The 22,419-nt window shown below is 51.0% G+C and overlaps 1 protein-coding gene and 1 pseudogene across 1 annotated transcript in view; both read right to left on the minus strand.

The window, feature by feature from the left end:
* The window catches only part of TTLL1 (TTL family tubulin polyglutamylase complex subunit L1), a 58,965-nt gene extending 36,655 nt beyond the window's left edge, over positions 1-22,310 (minus strand). The window contains exon 1 of the mRNA XM_088837541.1: positions 22,195-22,310. The gene's annotated coding sequence lies outside the window, so the exon portion shown is untranslated. The remainder of the gene's footprint in view (positions 1-22,194) is intronic.
* On the minus strand, positions 6,180-6,517 carry LOC148777746 (mitochondrial import inner membrane translocase subunit TIM14 pseudogene; annotated as a pseudogene).
* Positions 22,311-22,419: the final 109 nt, after the last annotated feature.

A 22,419-nucleotide genomic window follows, 5' to 3' on the forward strand; every position in this document is an offset into this window, starting at 1 on the left:
ACCGACTCGATGGACATGAGTTTGAGTAAGTTCTGGGAATTGGCTATGGACAGGGAGGCCTGGTGTGCTTCAGTCCATGGGGTTGCAAAGAATCAGAAACGACTGAGCAGCTGAACTGACTGACTGACTGATGTCCTGCGAGGAACCACCCAGGCCACCACCCCCAGGGGTCTCGCAACCTTCTGGGGCCCAGAAATGAGATTACAAGGGATTGGGGCCCGGGATCCAGCCTGATCGCGGCAGGGAGAGCAGTTTGATGCCTGGGGCCCTGGGCTCTAGTCCCTCTCGTCATCTCCTCTGTTGCTCAGCTTCAGTATCTGTAAAACTAGGACTGTTTGTGGCACCAACTACATAGGGTTTGTCACAGGGATAACATTCAAGTTGCGCTCAGCAAGTAGTAGTAAGTGGCCTACTCAGAGGTCACCTCATTTATGAAGTGTTCCTGAGCGTGGGACAGGTATAGTTCCTCAAGCTAGATTTTTCAAACTCCTGTTCTGTTCAGTCCAGTTGGTCAGTCATGTCTGACTCTTTGTGACCCCATGGACTGCAGCATGCCAGGCTTCCCTGTCCATCACCAACTCCTGGAGCTTGCTCAAACTCATGTTCATCGAGTCAGTGATGCCATCCAACCATCTCATCCTCTGTCGTCCCCTTCTCCTCCCGCCTTCAGTCTTTCCCAGCATCAGGGTCTTTTCCAATGAGTCAGTTCTTTGCATCAGGTGGCCAAAGGATTAGAGTTTCAGCTTCAGCATCAGTCCTTCCAATGAATATTCAGAACTGAATATACTCCTTTAGGATTGACTGGGTTGATCTCCTTGCAGTCCAAGGGACTCTCAAGAGTCTTCTCCAACACCACAGTTAAAATGTATCAATTCTTCAGCGCTCAGCTTTCTTTATGGTCCAACTCTCACATCCATACATGATTACTGGAAAAACTGTAGCTTTGACTAGATGGACCTTTGTTGGCAAAGTAATGTCTCTGCTTTTTACTATGCTGTCTAGGTTGGTCATAGCTTTCCTTCCAAGGAGCAAGCGTCTTTTAATGTCATGGCTGCAGTCACCGTCTGCAGTGATTTTGGAGCCCAAAACAATAAAGTCTGACACTGTTTCCATTGTTTCCCCATCTACTTGCCATGAAGTGATGGGACCAGATGCCATGATCTTAGTTTTTTGAATGTTGGGTTTTAAGCCAGCTTTTTCACTCTCCTCTTTCACTCTCATCAAGAGGCTCTTTAGTTGCTCTTCACTTTCTGCCATAAGCGTGGTGTCTTCTGCATACCTGAGGTTATTGCTGTTTCTCCCGGAAATCTTGATTCCAGCTGGTGCTTCATCCAGCCCGGCATTTTGCATGATGTACTCTGCATATAAGTTAAATAAGCAAGGGGACAATATAAGCCTTGATGTACTCCTTTCCCAATTTGGAAAGTCTGTTGTTCCATGTCCAGTTCTAACTGTTGCTTCTTGACCTGCATACAGATTTCTCAGGAAGCAGGTAAGGTGGTCTGGTATTCCCATCCGTGGTATTCCCATTCTTGAAGAATTTTCCACAGTTTGTTGTTGATCCACACAAAGGGTTTGGTGTAGTCAATAAAGCAGAAGTAGACGTTTTTCTGGAACTTTCTTGCTGTTTTGATGATCCAGTGGATATTGGCAATTCGATCTCTGGTTCCTCTGCCTTTTCTAAATCCAGCTTGAACATTTGGAATTTCATAGTTCACATACTGTTTAAGCCTGGCTTGGAGAATTTGAGCATTACTTTGCTAACATGTGAGATGAGTGCAATTGTGTGGTAGTTTGAGCATTCTTTGGCATTGCCTCTCTGGGATTGGAATGAAAACTGACCTCTTCCAGTCCTGTGGCCACTGCTAAGTTTTCCAAATTTGCTGGCATATTGAGTGCAGCACTTCTACAGCATCATCTTTTAGGATTTGAAATAGTTCAACTGGAGTTCCATCACCTCCACTGGCTTTGTTCGTAGTGATGCTCCCTAAGGCCCACTTGACTTTCTGGCTCTAGGTGAGTGATCACACCATCATGGTTATCTGGGTCATTCAGATCTTTTTTGTTTAGTTCTTCTGTGTATTCTTGCCACCTCTTCTTAATATCTTCTGCTTCTGTTAGGTCCATACCGTTTCTATCCTTCATTGTGCCCAACTTTGCATGAAAAGTTTTAAAACTCCATCTGTTAAGAAAAGGCAACCTGGCTAGTGAGAAATTTAAAACTGAAGCCAGGTCTAGTTTGAATCCTCCCTCCAGAATGCACTAGCTTTGTGGCTTGTGGTAGGTCATGTCACTTGTCTGAGCCTCAGTTTCTTATTCATAAATCGAGACAGTAGCACCTACACTGAAGGATTGTTGGGAAGATTAGTTTAAAAGAATTTTAAAAGGTGCTTCGTATAGCGCACATTGGTTGCTCAAACATCTGTTGAATTAATACACAATAAAACAGCATGTACCCCAGACATCTGTCAGCCATGAAAGTGTACCTTAAGGCAGCATGAAAAGAGGAGAAACAATTTACAAACCTGCTCTGTTACATTCTAGGTGTCTGGGCATAGGACAAGCACAGTCCCGCTCTCTCTTTTTTTTACCTTTCTTTTAGCATTTGTTCCTGAAAGTGTAATTCATTATTTATGACACGCAAAATGCATTAATGTTTGTCACTCTTCTGAACTTTTTAATCACCAACATTATGTATTACAGGGCACAAATCTGCAACTGCCATGTGTATCATTCTGCAGTGATTTACTGCTTATAACACTTTTTTATAATTAGTGCACATGTACGTTTAGACATCAGAAAACAAACCTTTACTTGGAAAAAATAAACAATGCCAAGGAAACAGAGTCTAAGCGCATACTGCTTGTCACATGACAGGCCAATAAGCCCAGTAAATCGAGAGACAGGTTTTGGGAGCAAGGAATAATGACTTAGTGAAAAAGCGACTAACCAAGAAGATGGTAGGCACGTGTCCTAAAGAACTATCTTGCCTGAGTTAGGATTCAGACTCCTTCTATACTAAAAGGGGAAGGGAGTAAAGTCAAACACTTCTTGGTGCCCGTCAGCCTCCAGAGGAGATTTGTTAATTTCTCCCTCCTGCCACCATTCACTGGTGGACCTGGTTAGGAGGTTTCCTATGAGCTAAACAAAGGTTTTTTAGGTTAATGCTCTTTACTGGAAGAGCAGGATTCCCAGAGATGGGCCATTATGTATAATTGAGTTTATAGGCTGCATCCCTTCAGTGGTTAACTTGTAATAGAATACAGAAAGGTTCTTCCCTATTACATTAACACAGTTAATACACAAGATCAAGAGTCAGCAAACCATGAGTCAAATATAGCCCACTACCTGCTTCAGAAAGCTAAGAATGCTGTTTCCTTGTGACCACGTGCAACTGATTTGATGATAGCAAACACACTAACTTTGTACCCCAAATAAGTGAAATTATCTCCCCTCCTGCCCCCAAAGAAATCCATTATTCTATTTTGTAGATCTCAATTGTTATTCTATTTTTATTTAATCAATTAAAAATTGTGAATTTTTAAAAAAGTAATGAAAAGTTAATGAGACTATAAAACTTACATTAAGCAAGGAAAATAAATAAAAGTTTTAAGTTGTGAAAATGTGTGGAACTTTTAAGTGGCAGAGTCTGGATTTGAACCTACGAAGGCTGATGGTTCACACTACTGCCTCCCTGAAAAGCAAAGAGCCACCTCTGAGCTTTGTTTGCAGGCTTCCTGAGACCTCCGCACCGCCTTGCCCAGGCCCGGGGAGTGCATTGGGTCCATCATCATTTATGTTTGGCGCCATCTAGTGGCGTCAGAGCTAATATGCACCCCACTGCTGCCCCTGCCCCTCCTTGGTTCCCGCCTCAGCCCTTAACCCCAGGAGGTAATGAGAACCAGAAGGTCACAGGCGATGTGCTTACTGCTGGCTCATCGCAGGTGTTCAATAAACACTGTTTCTCGGGTGAGACATCCCTGCAGTGGCTGGTTTCTGAGGCTGGTTCCTCAGGGTCATATTCCGCCAAGGGAGTCTTGAAATACCAGCAAAGTATGGGATCAGCTCCAGTATTCTGGCCACCTGATGTGAAGAGCCAACTCATTGGAAAAGACCTTGATTCTGGGAGAGATTGAGGGCAGGGGGAGAAGGGGGAAACAGAGGATGAGCTGGTTAGATAGCATCAGTGACTCGATGGACATGAATTTGAGCACACTACAGGAGATAGTAAAGGTCAGAGGAAACTGGCGTCCTGCAGTCCAGAGAGTCACAAAGAGTCAGACACAACTTAGCGACTGAACAACATCATGGGGTCAAGACCCCATCTTGGGGTGATCTGGCCCAGCCCCTTTCCGGCCTCTGCTGTCTATGGCCCTATCCTTCCTTGGCAGGTGGTCCCGCTGCCCCTCCCCCTCCCCAGGCAGGGGTGCTGTCTTCATGTGGCCCCCACAGCCTTCTGCACCCTGAACACGGCACATCCTTCACCCAGCTCGTCCCAACAAGGTTGATGACAAAGTCTGTCCCAGTGTCTTTTTTGCTAAGAACCACTAGCTTCTCATTGACTGAGGGCCAGAACTCTCACTTACGTCATTTTGAGGTTCAAGGCAAAATGAAAATGTGGCAATTCTTGTTCAAAAATTATTAAGAATTTCAAAACAACTACAGTAGCATTAACCATGTGAGGGGCCAATCTGAGCATGGGGGTCCTGGGCGGCTGCCCAGGTGGCCAGCCCATGAAGCCCGCCCTCCTGCGTGCAGGACAGCACCCTAAGATCTTAGCCAGAACTCCCTTCGTTACACCCTCTCAAGGACCCCACCTGGGGAGTGGTTTTATCTCATTTTTTTTAATGTGGTAAAATATTGATACATGCAACATAAAATGTACTGTCAGTCAGTTGTCACTCACTGTGTGACCCCATGGCCTGCAGCGCGCCAGGCTTCCCTGTCCTTCCCTGTCCATCATCAACTCCTGGAGCTTGCTCACACTCATGTCCATCGAGTCGGTGATGCCACCCAACCATCCTCTGTCGTCCCCTTCTCCTCCTGCCTTCAGTCTTGCCCAGCATCACAGTCTTTTCCAATGAGTCAGCTCTTCGCATCAGGTGGCCACCGTATTGGAGCTTCAGCTTTAGCATCAGTCCTTCCAATGAATAGTCAGGACTGATTTCCTATATTAACAATTTTAAACTGTCCAGTTCAGTGTTGTGATACTGTATATCCACACTGTTGGGTAACCAATCTCTAGAATTTCGTTATCTTGCAAAACTGAAACTTTCCCACTAACCACTTAGGCCCGTTCTCCCCCGGCCCTGGCGGCCACCATTCTGCTTTCTGTCTCTACAAACCTCACTCCTCCAGGTGTTTCGCCCACGTGGAAGCGTTTAGAATCCGTCTTTATGTGACCGGCTTATTTCATTTAGCATAGTATCCTCAAGTTTCATCCCTGCTGGAGCCTGTGTGAGAGTGTTTATTTTTCTTTTTAAGGTTGAGTAATATTCCATTGTATGCATTCACCATGCTGTTTATTCATTCATCAGTCAGTGGATGTGGATTTGAGTTGCGAATAACGTTTTGACCACTGTGAATAACTCTGAACATGAGTGTTCAAATATCTGTTCAAGAGTCTGCTTTCAATTTTGGGGGATATATTCTCAAATATGGGCTTGCTGGATCCTTTGACAATTCTGTGTGTCATTTTTTTTGAGGGACTGCCATACTGTTTTCTACAGTGGCTACAACTTTTTTAAGTTTTGAGGCACTTTATTATAAAAAGCTGGTGCGTGAGCGTGTGCATAGTCGTTCAGTCGTGTCTGACTCTTTGTGACCCCATGGACTGCAGCCTGCCAGGCTCCTCTGTCCATGGGGATTCTCCAGGCAAGAATACTGGAGTGGGTTGCCATGCCCTCCTTCAGGGGATCTTCCTGACCCAGAGATTGAACCCAGGTCTCCAGCATTGCAGGCAGATTCTCCACCATCTGAGCTACTAGGGAAACCCAAAAAGCTGGTACGTAAATGAATAAGTACTTCAAATTCACCATACAGGAGCTCCCTGGCAGTCCAGTGGTTAGGACTCCACACTTTCACTGTGGAGGGCCTGATTTCAATCTCTGATTGCGGAACAAAGATATTACGAACTCTTCAGGTTGGCCAAAAAAAAACCCAATCATCATACATTTACTTCATGTTTTAACTTGACCCTTGAGTAAATCTTTAGCATCACTGATTTTCTACTGCTATGTGAGGCGATTCTCCCTCATATCTGTGATCTAAAAGCATAGTTCACTGATAAACTTTGCTTCTTTTTCCTTATCGGTGGTAAGACTTACACCCCGTTCTAATGCTGCTTCCCCTTTTGTCATTTTGGGTTCAAACCCACCTCTGTCATAGCCACCACGGAAGGCACATTTTGGTAGACTTTGAAACACTTGCTTTGCTTGAGGTTCCATATGCTTCCTGACCTGAGTGGAGGCATAAAATGGCCTGCAAGTCCTGCAGGTGGAGTAATCAGTCCAGCAGCCCCCACTCTACTGGCCGTGGGTCCTGCCCAGCTCCCCTGCCTGCACCCTGAGCCTGGCTCATCCCAGCCCCAGAGGCCACCGCCACCGACTCCACACCTTGACCACCCTGGCTACAGCATTTACTTTTTCTTAGTTGCAGCATGTGGGGTCTAGTTCCCTGACCAGGGCTCGAACCTGGACCCCCTGACTTGGGAACTCAGAATCTTAGTCATTGGGCCACCAAGGAAGTCCCATTTTACATTCTCGCCAGCAAGGCACAAGGGCTCCAGTCTCTCCAGATCCTCACCAACACTTATTTCCTGTTGTTGGGTTTATTTATTTATTTCAGTAGCAAGGATGATATGGTATGATTTCCCTACTCTTTAAATATGGTATCTGGAAAAAAAAGGAACCTGAACCTTGGAGGCAGGAATCATCAGTCCAGCTGTGCTGGTCACTGACTGCCCTGACCGACTCATGTTGCCGTGGAGGCGGCCAGCCTGCCATTGTCAAGGTGCCAGCCAGAGCCACTCGAGGGTTCTGATGGAGTCCCAGCCCAGTTCCCGGAGGCCATGACGAACCTCCAGGGGCACCCAGTGTTACTCGACAATCAGCACCAGCCACCACCCTGCTTAGACTCAGGCCAGCCGGCACGCCCAGCCCTGCAGGCACACGGCCCTCAGCTTCACAGCTGCCACCACTTGCCCCCACCGATGCGGTCCTGTCCTCCCAAAGCCTCCTACAGCCTCGGTGCCACGCTCAGGTCCTGGTGTAGCCAGATCCCCAGCACCCGCACTCTGAGCCCCTGCTGAGTGGAGGCCAGAAGGCCAGAACCAAGATCCAGACCGAGCATCCTCTAAGACGGGTCCCCAACCTCCGGGACTTTATGCCTGATGATCTGAGGTGATGCTGATGTGATAATAATAAAAACAAAGTGCATGGTGGATACAATGTGCTTGAGTCATCCCGAAACCACCCCTCTACCCTGGTCCGTGGAAGAATTATCTTCCACAAAACGGGTCCCTGGTGCCCAAAAGGTGGGGGACCACTGCTCTAAGGACTGAGGAGGGGCTGGGCTCTGGTACCAGCCCTGGCTCTGTCATGACCATTTTTGACCCACAGTGGGAGGCGGGGGAGACAGCTCTCTGGTCTGGAGCCAAAGGAGCAGAGTTCCTGTGAGCTCAGACATGAGTGAGAAGGGACTTCCCTAGCAGTCCGGTGGTTAGGACTCTGTGCTCTCACTGCTAAAGGTCTGGGTTCAATCCCTGGCTGGGGAGCTAGGATCCCATAAGCTGCACAGCATGGCCAGAAAAAGAAAGAAATGGGTGAGAACAGAAATGGGGAGGGGACCGAGACCTGGACCCCCTTGGGAAAACCCCTCAGGAACAGCTTATTTCTTAACACCATGGTTGCCCAAGAGTGGGCTGTGAGCTCTGCCTAGAGGGCAGGACCAGCATTAGAAAGCACACAATTCATTTGAAACATAAGTTACTGGGTCCTCACCCAACGAGTAGGCTTCCCAGGTGGCGCTAGTGGTAGAGTCCACCTGCCAATGAAGGAGACACAAGAGATGCAGGTTCGATCCCTGGGTCGGGAAGACCCCCTAGAGGAGGGCATGACCACCCACTCCAGTATTCTTGCCTGGAGAAGCCCATGGACAGAGGAGCTTGGCGGGCCACAGTCCATGGGGTCACAAAGAATTGAACATGACAGAGCAACTAAGCCGGAGAAGGCAATGGCACCCCACTCCAGTACTCTTGCCTGGAAAATCCCGTGGACAGAGGAGGCTGGTAGGCTGCAGTCCATGGGGTCGCTATGAGTCGGACACGGCTGAGCAACTTCACTTTCACTTTTCACTTGCATGCATTGGAGAAGGAAATGGCAACCCACTCCAGTGTTCTTGCCTGGAGAATCCCAGGAACGGGGGAGCCTGGTGGGCTGCCGTCTATGGGGTCACACAGAGTCGGATACGACTGAAGCGACTTAGCAGCAGCAGCAGAACAACTAAGCAGCGGCTGATGAATTAACCCCCCTCCCCCCACCCAGGTCACACCGCGGTCTCGGCATCATGCCTCCATGGCCGCAAAGGCGACACCATTTCCCTGTTGAGCACAGCTGAAAAGTGAGGCTCGTGGGGGCAAGGAGGCTGGCCCAGGCCCCGGAGTTCTTCTTTAAAAAAACAAGAAGTTTATTTATCAGGCTGTCGGGTCTTAGTTGTGGAATGCGGGCTTAGTTGCTTGGCAGCATGTGGGGTCAGAGATGCCCGACCAGAGATGGAACCTGCAACCCCGCCATTGCAAGGCAGATTCCTAACTACTAGACCATCAGGGAAGCCCCAGGCCCCACGGCTCTTCCGGGGCCCATGCAGACCTGGCCCAGGCCCCACAGAAGATTCACAGGGGCGGACGTTTGGTCCTGACGGGGCTGCGTGGGGCTTCACTTCTTCCCTCAGAGTCAATCGTCACACCTCGCAGACACCAGGCGTTAGAGGACTCCGACCTCTACGTGGTCAGCGGGGTAGTTTCTCCCAAACCCAACCACCCGTCTAAGGGCAGGGGCTTTGGACGCCTTGCGTTGTCTCCAGAGTCCGGCTGCTCAGGGGAGACGCCAAGGGCAGGCTGGGCGTGAACAGGTGAGGGACCCTGAAGCTGGGAGTCAGTCCCACCCGAGTTCCCAGCTTTTTCCTGCCGGCTTCCTCATCTGTGAGTTGGGCTCCTAAAATGTACTTCCCTGGATTAGAGACAAGAGAAATCCATGCTGCAAGGGCTTCTCGGGCTGTGGGCACCAGCCCAGCGCAGGTGGCTACGCATCTGTTTCCAGACCCTGATGCTAGGCAGGAGGAGAAGGGGGCAACAGAGGCTGAGATGGTTGGATGGCATCACGGACTCAATGAGTTTGAGCAAACTCCGGGAGGTGGTGAAGGACAGGAAAGCCTGGCGTGCTGCAGTCCCTGGGGTCGCAGAGTTGGACACAACTGAACCATTGAACAACAACACCAGGTTTCAAGCCACGGCCTCCTCTCCAGAATTCTCCTTCCCGGGAAGCATGGTCCACTCAGCAGGGCTCAGCCCCGTCCCTCCACCTGCTGGGTGAGCAGCTCCCTTCTTTCTAAGGCAAATGTCCACACTTGAGCTTCCAGTCCCCACACCTTTGCTCACACTACCCTCCGGCCCAGAATGTCCCCCTGTAAACGATCGGGGTCAGAGAACGTGCGTTTGGCATGTTTTGAGACACCGAGCTGCCCTCCCGAGAGGCTGCATCCACGTGCGTTCCCAGTACAGCTGCCCAAGAAGACAGGGTTTCCGCAGCTCTGCCCGCATGGGGTGTTATCAATGGCTCACACGTTGGGCGGTATCAGTATTGTTTTATGTGCAGTTCTTTCGTGATTCATGGGGATACATACTTCTTCAGAAAAAAGGACAAGACCGCAGAACTTTGTTGTGTGTTTTTTTTTTTTGCTGCTCCTTGAGGCTTCAGTTCAGTTCAGTTCAGTCGCTCAGTCATGTCTAACTCTTTGCAACCCCATGGACTGCAGCACGCCAGACTTCCCTGTCCATCACCAACTCCCGGAGCTTGCTCAAACTCATCTCCATCGAGTCAGTGAAGACATCCAATCATCTCATCCTCTGTTGTCCCCTTCTCCTCCCACCTTCAATCTTTCCCAGCATCAGGGTCTTTTCCAATGAGCTTGCGGGAATCTTAGTTCCCAAACCAGGGCTTGAACCCACACCCTCAGCAGTGAAACTGCTAACTCCTAACCACTGGACTGCCAAAGAATTTCCCCCTGCAGAACTTCAAATAAAATGAAATTATTTCCTGGGAGTTCCTTGGCAGTCCAGTAGTTAGGACTCCGCACTCTCACTGCCAAGGGCCCAGGTTCGATCCCTCGTTGGGGAGGCCATAAATGAATAAACAATTCCTATGAGAGAAAGCAGCCCTGAACGCTGTGGTCTCCCAGGCCCTCATCATTCTTCCAGGCGGGGGAGAGGGGGTTGAGATAGCAATAATCAGCAGTCATGAGACGAGGAAACCCCAGGGCCTGGAATGAGAAACCAGGTCCTGATTTGCGTACACCTCATTACCTGCGGGGCCTCAGTTTCCTCCTCTGTAAAATGCGAGCTGCAGGTCTCATCCTATAGGGTTGTTGTTGATGAAATGGGATGGGAGGACTTCCCTGGTGGTCCAGGGGTTAAGAATTCTCCTGCCAGTGCAGGGGACGCAGGCTCGACCCTCAATCTGGGAAGTTTCCACATGCCCCAGGGCAAGTGGACTAAACCTATGTGTCACAGCTCCCAAACCCACACACTCTGGGCCCGTAGTCCACGACGAGAGAAGCCACTGCAATGAGAAGCCCGCCCATCGTGAGGAAGAGTAGCCCCCGCTCGCCCCAACTAGAGAAAGCCCACGTGCCGTGATGGAAGACCCAGTGCAGCCAGAAATAAATAGAGCGGTGTGTACATGTAAAAATAAACAAATAGATAAAGTCAAAATGAAAACCAGGATGGCAAAGGGGAAAGTCACTCATCTGTGAAACAGACGTCTACCGAGGGCTCGTCACGCGGGGTGCGGAGGGGTGAACGCGTACCCAGCCTCCCCTCCCGGGGTTTACAGACAGGGCCTTCCTGGAGCAGAGGCGTGGACAGCAGTGGCTGCTGACACCATGACCAGTCATCCCTGCTGAGTGTGGGCCGAGGGAGCTGCTAGGACCTCTGTTATTGTTTTGAAAAAATCTGCTATCGTGCTGATAAACTCAGCTGTCAGGAGGGATGTTATTTCTGGGTGAAGTGAGGTTCTGCGGGACCGGGGCTCCTTCCTGTCGGCACCCACGTGGGTCTCGTCCCTCCCGCCAGACCCGACTTGAGCGATAACCTGGGGCCTTGAGCCTGCTCCTGGCAGGGGACACTGGTGGCCATCACTGCAGGATGTCCACAGTCGGCTGCCCAGGGCCTCCACAGTGTTTCAGGAGCAGATATCACCCCCTCCCTGACCCCGGATTCCTGGAATTGTCTGACAGAGGGGAGGCCTGGTCTCCATCCCCCTGACAGGTTGCAGGAGATTAGGTTATTTCGGTCACACCGGCCATTTCGCTTTTTGGCCAGAGCGTGTGTCTATTAAATTGTCCTGGCTCTGAGCACAGGGGCCTGGCTGGTTAAGCCTTGTAATCTGCTCTGAAACGCGCTGGCTCTGTTTTCAACTGTGATAGTCCCCTTGTCACCAGCACCGCTGCCCTCTCCTCGGGTTCCACCATGGGCTCAGCTTGCCAAGTACCCCCTGGCAGCCAGGAATCTGGATCTTGAGTAAATCCTCACTCTTGGCTGTCTCAGATCTGATTCACTGTGCTTTGTTTTATTGCATTTTAATGTGTATCAAGCTTTACTTTACAAACCCCAGAGCGCACAAATCTGAAGCATTCAGCTCAGTGAAAGGAGACCCAGGTTCAATCCCTGGGTCCAGAAGATCCCTTGGAGGAAGGCCTGGCAACCCACTCGAGGATTCCAGCCTGGAGAATCCCATGGACAGAGGAGCCTGGTGGGCTACTGTCTGTGGGGTCGCAAAGAGTCGGACACAATTGGAGCGACTGAGCACCACGTGCGACACCCCAGAAATCTCCCTCCTGCCCCTTTCCAGCCAACACCCAGCCCGCCTCGAGGTGGCTGTTAGCCCCTCCACCGCACAGGTTCGCTCTGCCTGCTCTCCACCTGCACACAAACAGAATCGTACAGTGTGTGCTCTCTCGTGTCTTCCTCCACCTTCTTTCACTCACCATAATCTCTGTTGAAAAGTTACTGTTGAGGGCGCTTCCCTGGTGGCTCAGCGGTGAAGCTCAGTGAATCAGCCTGCCATTGCTGGATTCACGGGTTCGATCCCTGATCCGGGAAGACCCCACACGCCCTGAGCGCCACGATTACTGAGCCCTCGCTCTGGAGCTTGAGAACGCTGGAGCCCATGCACCGTGACAAGAGAAGCCACCGCAGTGAAAGCCAGCTCGTCGCACCTGGAGAAAAGCCCGCACGGCAACGACGACCCAGCGCAGTCAAAAATAAAATGAATAAATAAGTATATTTTTTAAAAATATGAGTGTTTGGGGAATTCAGCATGACGCAGGTGATGGAGAAACCCAGGCGCTGTTACTGAAGACAGGGTTTAAGAACTGAAGATGCCGAAAGCCGCACATACTGTCAGTTTTTATTTTAAAAAGTTACTGTTTCATGACTAGAAACATAATACACATGTATAGCACAAGTTGCAAATACTGTACAAGAGAAAGAAGTGACCACTGAGTGACCCCATACCTGTTACCCGATCTCGACCTTCTGGCGTGTTCCTTACACAACTTTCAGTGAAAGGCGCTCAGTGTCCGACTTTTTGCGACGCCATGGATACAGTTCATGGAATTCTCCAGGCCGGAATTCTCCAGGCCATAATACTGGAGTGCAGAGCTTCTCCCTTCTCCAGGGGATCTTCCCCACGCAGGGATCGAACCCAGGTCTCCCGCTTTACAGGCAGATTCTTTACCAGCTGAGCCACACAACTTTCAAGGCAAATGAAAAATAGTCTTCTACGTGAATCAGCTCACATGATATTAAGACTTACTCTCCAGCCTTTGAATCTCAGTTGAGACAGCACAGGTACAGACACCTTCTGAGTTAGTACATGTGTGTCGACCTCAGACTTTCACATTATTTTCCTTAGAAACCGGTCCCCAGACTACAGGAGAAAGAGGAGCTGAAAACAATTCCAAAGTCTTTGACCGGAGTGCCTGGAAGACCAGAGCGGCCGTCGGCTGAGATGGGAGGCCTGGGCGAGATATAAGCTGGTGGGGCGTGAGTTTCATTTGGCTGCACGGGGCTGAAGGGCCCCCAGATCGGGCAGGGAGATGGAGCAGCTTCTTTGCCATCTAGGACTTGCCCGCTTCTGGTCTCCACTCCATTTCCTGGGGGCTGGCGGGAGGTCTTAGCCCTCTGTTTTCAGGCCCTGCTGTCCCCGTTCCCTGTGGCGCTCTGACCCTAGGCAAGCCAGCGCTGTGGCCTCCCTCCAAGGCCAGAGTCTCTCTAGCATCAGGGGCCCCCCCACACCCCCCACGCCAGCTCCTCACGCTCAGAGGCCCTGGTTGAGCAGAGCAGGCTGAGGCTGCAAGGGGCCCAAGAGTTCAGCTCCGGGGGTCTGCAACACGTGGGAGATTCTAGGGGGCCACGGAGGGCAGAAATCCATCTGCATGTGTCTTCAGGGCTGTGAGGAGGCTCCTGCCAAAGCTTTGGGGGAGAGCTGAGGGAAAAGGTGGTGGGGGTCACTCTCTCCTCTGGGTTTCCCAGACGTCATTCAGGCTGCCAAGGACCAGCCTTGACTTTCCAAAATAAGCTCACTGCTGCTGACTCGTGTCCCCAGAGGCCTCCCCCAGAACCTTAAGAAGTATTTGGTTCCAGGCGGGCACCCAGGGCTCTCAACCCGCCTCCAACTTCCTCTCCATCTCCACTGGCCCCCGGACGGAGACCCACCACACAGCGGGGTCCCAGCCCTGGCTCTTGATCTCAGTCAGCCCTGCAGCCCCTGGGAGTTCTCAGAGTGCCCTCAGCTGTCACACAGCCTGGACTCCAGACCCTGAAGCCCGGGGTCCTACTGCTACACAGGTCACACAGCCTGGTCCTTACAGAGTCAGCCTACACCAGCCTGGCAGTAAGTCCAGGTGGGGCTGGCCTAGCCCAGGCTCTGAGCCCAGGGCCCAGGGGGAACTGCCCACGCACACGTTCAACTCTCCCAGCTTGGACCACCACCAGCGGGCTCAAGAGAAACCAATCCCCGTGGGTTCCTCATGAATACCCCTTCCTTCCCCCACAGCTCCAGGGATGACCATGTAAGTGTTACACACACACCCCTCACATGGGGTCTTAGCACAGGGCTGAATTTCCTTCCAGCATTTTCTGTATGGATTTCCTTTAAATGTTGGACTATACTGGACACACGGATTTGTAAAGCGTATTTCATTAAATAGATGATGTACCGCCAAGATAACAGTTTTTTTGTGAACATGCCAAGCTCTTCGTCAGCTTTTTGTTGTTGCTTTTTAATTTGGCCACACCATGCAGCTTGTGCAATCCCCATTCCTGACCAGGGATTGAACCCACGCCCTCGACAGTGACGGCGTGGAGTCCTAACCATTGGGCCACCAGGAGGTTCTCTCAAACTCTCCATCAGTTCTTAAGCTCTGTCTTCAATAACATCCTCTGGGTTTACCCATCACCTACTATGTATCGGGCATCATGTGTGCACTGTCACAGCAGCTCTGGGAGGTGGGAACATCACAGGATGGGCTCAGAAAGGCCCAGTTGCTACCTGAGGCCACACAAGTTACAGCTGGCAGAGTCAGGATTCTAACTCAGGGCCATGTGCCCCGGAGTCCCAGCCCTTGCCGACCAGGCTGCAGGTTCCTGACTCATAAAATGCTTTTACCCAAGATTGAGGACAGAAGGAGAAGGGGACGACAGAGGATGAGACGGTTGGATGGCATCACCATCTCAAATGGACATGAGTTGGGGCAAATTCTGGGAGATGGTGAAGGACAGGGAAGCCTGGAGTGCTAGTGTTCACGAGGTCACAGAGAGTCGGACATGATGGGCGGGGCAACTGAAGAACAAAGGGGCTCACAGACTCCCCAAAGCTTAGCTACAGACCCCCAGGCCAGACAGGTCAGAGAGGCCCAGGCTCCAGTCTCTTGGCTGTGTGGCCGTGGGCCCAGCAGGACCCCTCTTTGAGGCTCAGTTTCTCCATCTGTGCAATGGGGTGATCCACCCTACAGGGGGCCATCCAGGCAAGACACCCAGCCCACCAGGCTCTCAATGGCCTCTCGTCCTGGGAAGGTGCCTCCACAAAGCGTCCACCAGGCGGGCATGAGTAGAATAACACTGTGAGGAGCTGGTCGCTCTAGCTCCTGGCAAGGAGCTCAGGCCCAGCTCAGGAGAGAACCTTGAAGCCCTTCGATGGTATTACAGAGTCTCTGTTAAAGCTGGAGGATTTTCCCGACAAGGTTCCCAGGAAGTTCAGTTTAGTCGCTCAGTCGTGTCTGACTCGGCTACCCCATGGACTGCAGCACGCCAAGCCTCCCTGTCCATCACCTACTCCCAGAGTCTACTCAAACTCATGTCTGTCGAGTTGGTGATGCCATCCAACCATCTCATCCTCTGTCTTCCCCTTCTCCTCCTGCCCTCAATCTTTCCCAGCATCAGGGTCTTTTCCAGGGAGTCAGTTCTTCACATCAGGTGGCCAAAGTATTGGAGTTTCAGCTTCAGTGTCATTCCTTCCAATGAATATTGCATTGATTTCCTTTAGGATAGACTGGTTTGATCTCCTTGCAGCCCAAGGGACTCTCAAGAGGTTCCCAAGGCTGGGACAAAAGTCTGGGATGGCACATGGAGAGACAGCCATTTTAAACCTGCATTGGCGACATCTCCAACGGTCCAATGGTTAAGATTTCGTGCTTCCGACGCAGAAGGCATGGGTTTGACCCCTGGTGGTGGAAATAAGATCCCACATGTCTCATGGCAAGACATAGAATAAAAGTAAAGAAAAATAAAATTAAATAAAACCTTCTCTGACTCCTGGGTCCCCCGGGTGGGCCCTGGATGCCAAGGCCAGTGCTTGGCAAACAAGCTTGGTTAACCTTCTCCCTGGGGTTCCCAGTTGCCCTCTCCTCCTGTCCCAGGCCTTGGACATGGGAATGTCCTTGCATCTCTCAAGTCTTTTCAGGAAGACTGCATCCTCACTGCGGCTTCCCTTGACATCGTGGCTAAAGGACCCACCCCTCCTCCACCCTCCTCGCACCCCCTGGCTTTACTCTTCTGCCAGCGTGCTTGCTGTGTGCCCAGCTGCCCAGAGCTCTGTTTTCTTGTCAGCTGGTTTCTCCTCCTCTGAGTCCCCCACCTGGCAGTGAGCCCTGTATCACTGCCATGAGCAAGTCGTCTCTAGATCTCCATCACCCATACCCCAGCCTGGCATACGGTAGGTGTCAATCAATATTTGCTGAATGAATGATCAAAGCAAATCACAGTAAGAACAAACTCAACCCTAAGTTGGCATAGAGGGTTTGCTGGCCCATGGATCCCTGAATTGCAGAGAGATGTGGTCATGGCCCCAGCAGGAGAGGCTTACTTAGCGCTGGGGGGATCCAGAGACTCTTTGGGAGGGGGGCTCCCAGGTGAGGAAGGGACTCCCTGTGGGTTCAGGCTGCTCTCCGATAGCAGGATCCACAGTCCACTGGCCCTGGGACAGGCCAGCAGATCTCAGTGGGGAAAGGGAAGCTGAGGCCTGGGAGGTTTGAGGTCAGCTATGATGGGTACAAAGGACGCCGCAGCAGGAGCAGGGAGACTCAGGCTTGAATCTGCCTCTGCTGTTCATGGGCTGGTTGGTCTCTGACAAGTGGCTGGCTTTCTTTTTCAGAGCCTCAGTTTCCTGATCTGTAAGATGGGGCCACAAGGTTTCTCTTGTCTGTCCTGATACATGGACTCTTCATGTGCATTGGTGTCTGTAACGTGGGGCAGTGATAAGGATTACAGGCAATAATAGAAAATGCTTGACACTAGGATTGAGGGGTCTGAATGGATCATGGCAGCTACTATTGTTATTGTTACTGCTATTGTCATGTGCCATCTGACCCTTTTTTGGACTGACAGGAGGCCAAGACCTTCCACAGGCCCAATTCCTATTCAAATAGTTTTTGTTTCCTCCTACTCATTTAATCTGTATGTTACTTGGGATCCTTGCCAGGCAAACGTTTTCACCCTCCCCTTCCTTGGGCACGTCTACCCTCTCTCTGTCCCAAACTGTCCCCTTTCCTCCATCTGTTCTGCTAATGTTTGCTGTTGTTCAGTCACTAACTCTTTGTGTCCGACTCTGTGACCCCATGGACTGCAGCCTGCCAGGCTCCTCTGTTTTCCACTGTCTCCCAGAATTTGTTCAAACTCATGTCAATGGTACCATCCAACCATCTCATCCGCTGTCGTCCCCTTCTCTTCCTGCTTTCAATCTTTCCCAGCGTCAGGGACTTCTCCAATGAGTCATTCTTTCCATCAGGTGGCCAGAGAATTGGAGCTTCAGCTTCAGCATCAGTCTTTCCAATGAACATTCAGAGTTGATTTCCTTTAGGATTGACTGGTTTGATCTCCTTGCAGTCCAAGGGACTCTCTCAAGAGCATTCTCCAGCACCACAGTTCAAAAGCATCAATTTTTCAGCCCCCAGCCTTCTTTATAGTCCAGCTCTCACATCTGAACATGACCACTGGAAAAACCATAGCTTTGACTAGACTGACCTTTGTCGGCAAAGTGATGTCTCCGCTTTTTAATACGCTGTCTAAATTTGTCACAGCTTTCCTTCCAGGAGCAACTGTCTTTTAATTTCATGGCCGCAGTCACTGTCCCCAGTGATTTTGCAGCCTAAGAAAAGAAAATCTGTCACTGCTTCCACTTTTTCCCTTTCTATTTGCTATTAAGTGAACGAAGCAAATGCCACAATCTCAGTTTTTTTAATGTTGAGTTTCAAGCCAGCTTTTTCACTCTCTTCTTTCACCTTCATCAAAAGGCTCTTTAGTTCCTCTTCACTTTCTGCCATTAAAGTGGTGGTGGTGGTGGTGGTTTGATCGCTAAGTCTTGTCCAACCCTTGTGACCCCATGGATTGTAGCCCACCAGACTCCTCTGTCCATGGGATTCTCCAGGCAAGAAGACTGTAGTGGGTTGCCTTTTCCTATTCCAGCCATTAAAGTAGTATCATTATTTATCTAAGGTTGTTGCTATTTCTCCCGGCAATCTTGATTCCAGCTTGTGATTCATCCAGCCCAGCATTTCATGTGATGTACTCTGCATATAAGTTAAATAATCAGGGTGACAATATACAGCCTTGTCATACCCCTTTCCCAACTTGGAACCAGTCTGTTGTTCTACATCCAGTTCTAACTGTTGCTTCTTGATCCACATACAGGTTTCTCAGGAGGCAGGTCAGATGGTCTGGTACTCCCATCTCTTTAAGAATTTTCCACAGTTTGTTGTGATCCACACAATCAAAGGCTTTAGCATAGTCAATGAAGCAGAAGGAGATGTTTTCCTGGAATTCCCTTGCTTTCTTCAAGATCCAGTGACTGTTGCAATTTGATCTCTGGTTCCTCTGCCTTTTAAACCCAGCTTGTACATCTGGAAGTTCTCGGTTCACATATTGCTGAAGCCTAAATTGAAGGATTTTGAGCATAACATTGCTAATACGTGAAACAAGTGCAGTTGTATAGTAGTTTGAACATTCTTTGGTATTGCCCTTCTTTAGGACTGGAATGAAAACTGACCTTTTCCAGTCCCGAGGCCACTGTTGAGTTTTCCAAATCTGAGGACGTGTTGAGTTCAGCACACCTACTATATGCCTGACATCTTGTCTTCAGCTTTGAGACCCCTCTGGAAACATCCCTACACATATCAGTGAGATCCTGGCTTGCTTCGCCCCTCCCTCTTTTAAAAAACTTAGTTGCAACACATGGGATCTAGTTTCCTGACCAGAGAGGAAACCCCTGGACCACCAGGGAAGTCTCTGCTTCGTCTCTCTGAGTCTGTTTTCTCATCTGCAGAGCGCGTTTAGAGAAAAGTCCCTATTTTGGAAGGCTCCTCCCTCTGCCTGTAAAGCAGCCCAGGACAATCCAGGCTTTGCAGGGTTTGGACTTTACCTGATTTGAGAGGCCCTCACAGAAAGGATTACAAAATCAGAAGCGGCCAGAAGAGAGGGAAGGAGGGGTCTTAAAGCCGAAACTCTGCTGGGAGTTCACTAAACCTTTGATGATTATCTCCTCTGTTCAGTTCAGTTCGGTCTCTCAGTTGTGTCCGACTCTTTGTGACCCCATGAACCGCAGCACGCCAGGCCTCCTTGTCCATCACCAACTCCCAGAGTTCACCCAAACCCATGTCCATTGAGTCAGCGATGCCATCCAACCATCTCATCCTCTGTCGTCCCCTTCTCCTCCTGCCCTCAATCCTTCCCAGCATCAGGGTCTTTTCAAATGAGTCAGCTCTTCGCATCAGGTGGCCCAAGTATTGGAGTTTCAGCTTCAACATTAGTCCTTCCAATGAATATCCAGGACTGATTTCCTTTAGGATGGACTGGTTGGATCTCCTTGCAGTCCAAGGGACTCTCAAGAGTCTTCTCCAACACCACAGTTCAAAAGCATCCATTCTTCAGCGCTCAGCTTTCTTTACAGTCCAACTCTCACATCCATACATGACCACTGGAAAAACCATAGCTTTGACTAGACGGACCTTTGTTGACAAAGCAATGTCTCTGCTTTTCAATATGCTGTCTGGGTCGGTCTCCTCTGACCCTCCCTCTAACCCTATAGGGTGGAGATGAGAGGTGGCATGCTGTCATACCATTTTACAGATGAGAACAATGAAAGAAAAAATATATACATCCATGACGTCACTGCAGAGGTGGGGAGGAGAGGTGGGGGGACTCCCAGTAGGTAGCAAACAGCAGAACTCAGAGGAGGGGAGCTCCCTGGAACCTGTTGTTTCTCTCTTAGAAGAGGCAGCAGGATGGAGGCACACAAGCCTGTTGTGTTCCTGGGACAACAGCTACTTTGTAATCCCAGTGCTCTGCCCTGCCCTCCTCCACCTCCACAGACTCCAGCTTAATATCGGGCTGGGAACTCAAGACCCTACTCTTCCCTAACCCACCCCAGGGCTGAGGACCACTCCTCCTGGAATTTTTCTGATGTCTCTTCTCACCCAGGAGGTTTCTGGGGCCCTTCTCTGCCACCCACTTCCCCCCAGACCCAGGAGCCCCAGAGCAGCGGGGGCTCACCATGGCAACAGGAACACAGGTGAGGTGGGTGGTACAGCTGGAAGGATCGGGTGGGAGGAAGGGGGTGCAAGAAGACCCCTGGCTTTGGTAGGATATTGCTGAGGCTGTTTCTACAAAGCTGGGGTCTGACTTTTCACATCTGTGAAAATGACTTAAAAATACCTAAAGCCTGGACTTCCCTGGTGATCCAGTGGTTAAGAATCTGCCTGCTGGGACTTCCCTATTGGTCCAATGGCTAAGACTCTGAGATGCCAGCGCATGGAGCCTGGGGTTCTATCCCTGGTCAGGGAACTAAGATCCTGCATGCTGCAATTCCGGGAGTTGGTGATGGACAGGGAGGCCTGGCATGCTGCAGTCCATGGGGTCGCAAAGAGTCAGACACGACAGAGCAACTGAACTGAACTGAACTGGTGCTGCAACTAACACCTGGCACAGCCAAATAAATAAAGAATCCGCCTGCCGATGGAGGGGACACGAGCCCAGTCCCTGGTCTGGGAAGATCCCACCTGCCTCAGAGGAACAAAGCCCCTGCAGCACAACTGCTGAACCCACTTGCCTGGAGCCCTTGCTCCACAAGAGAAGCCACTGCAGTGAGACGCACAGACAACTAGAAAAAGTCCGCAGGGGGCAACGACGGCACGGTGCGGCCATAAATAAATAAACTGTAAAAGAAAAAAGGCCTAACGCCTGATGGCTGCAGGGCCTGGGGGAGGGAGGAGGAGTTATTGTCTAGCAGGTGTTTTCAAACATGGAAAGTTATGGAGATGGATGGTAGTGATGGTTGAACAGAACTATGAATGTGCTTTGCCTTTTCATACTGCTCATGGGACTCTCAAAGCAAGAATACTGAAATGGTTTGCCATTCCCTTCTCCAGCGGACCACGTTTTGTCAGAACTCTTCACCATGACCCTTGAAGAGCTGACTCATTGGAAAAGACTCTGATGCTGGGAAAGATTGAGAGCAGGAGGCCAAGGGGCAACAGAAGATTAGATGGTTGGATGGTATCACTGACTCAATGGACATGAGTTGAGCAAACGCCGAGACAGTGGAGGACAGGGAAGCCTGGTGTGCTGTAGTCCGTGGGGCTGCAAAGAGCTGGACACGACTTTAGGGACTGAACAACAACGTGAATACCACCACATAGTACACTTTCAGATAGTAAGGATGGTACATTCTGTTATGTGCGTTTTCACACAGTTAAAAAAAAAAAAGTTGAAGAAAACAAACCCAAACAAAACTTAACTCCTGAAGCTGGCACCACAGAGAGCTGGGATATTTGAGCACTGAAGTCACGCTGTCATTTAGCAGGTCATTAAGTTCTCTTTCATGCATGCGCATGAAAAAAAAAAAAAAGCATCAAGAAGCCCTAAGGAGTTCTTTGAGGCAATCCATGTCAAGACCCTGGATCACCCACCCAAATGCAGTCGGGGGATTCATCCAGACAGTTCTGCGGAGCGAACCACAAACTTGCAGAGCGCCGGAGGCAGAGAGACAGTAAGCAGGTCACCCCCAAGCAGTTGTGCTGCCTTTTGGACCCCGCTAGGTCCTGGCGTCGGGCGGGGAGGCGGCCCTGGGGGCGGGCCGGGGCGGGGCCGGCGGTTGACACCCTGGCGCACGCGGGCCCCTCGCCGCAAACAATACGCCTCCCGGCTCGCGCGCCGCGGACGCCGCCGCCGCCGCCACCCGCCGCCACTGCCACCGCCGGACGCGAGGTGAGCCCTCCCGCCCCTGCTGTGGCCCTCGCTCCGCTGCCGGCCGCCTCTCCGCCCAGCCCGAGCCCGGCAGGTGAGCGCCCCGGGGCTGCCTTGGGCGCCCGCTGGAAGGTAGAGAGGCCAGTGGCCCCAGGCTTTCCTGTCCCGGCTGGATCACTTACTTGCGGGCGACGTCTGGGGACCCAGGCTCCGAAACACCCCCCTCACTGGCCGGGGTTGGGGGGTGGTGCTCCAGTTCCCCGGTGGGCGATCTTGGCATCCGCGGCCCCTGGGGGCCTCAGTCTCCGCATCTGTGCAATGGGGCGGCCCTTCTGCGCCGCGCCAGGGGGACCCGGCGCCCCATCTCCCTTCTCCTCCCTCGGAGGCCGGACTCCCAGGTTCTCTGG

The sequence above is a fragment of the Moschus berezovskii genome, chromosome 6 (genome assembly GCF_049115385.1).
Source record: "Moschus berezovskii isolate FMDL1 chromosome 6, NW_MosBer_1.0, whole genome shotgun sequence".
Classification (NCBI taxonomy): Eukaryota; Metazoa; Chordata; class Mammalia; order Artiodactyla; family Moschidae; genus Moschus; species Moschus berezovskii.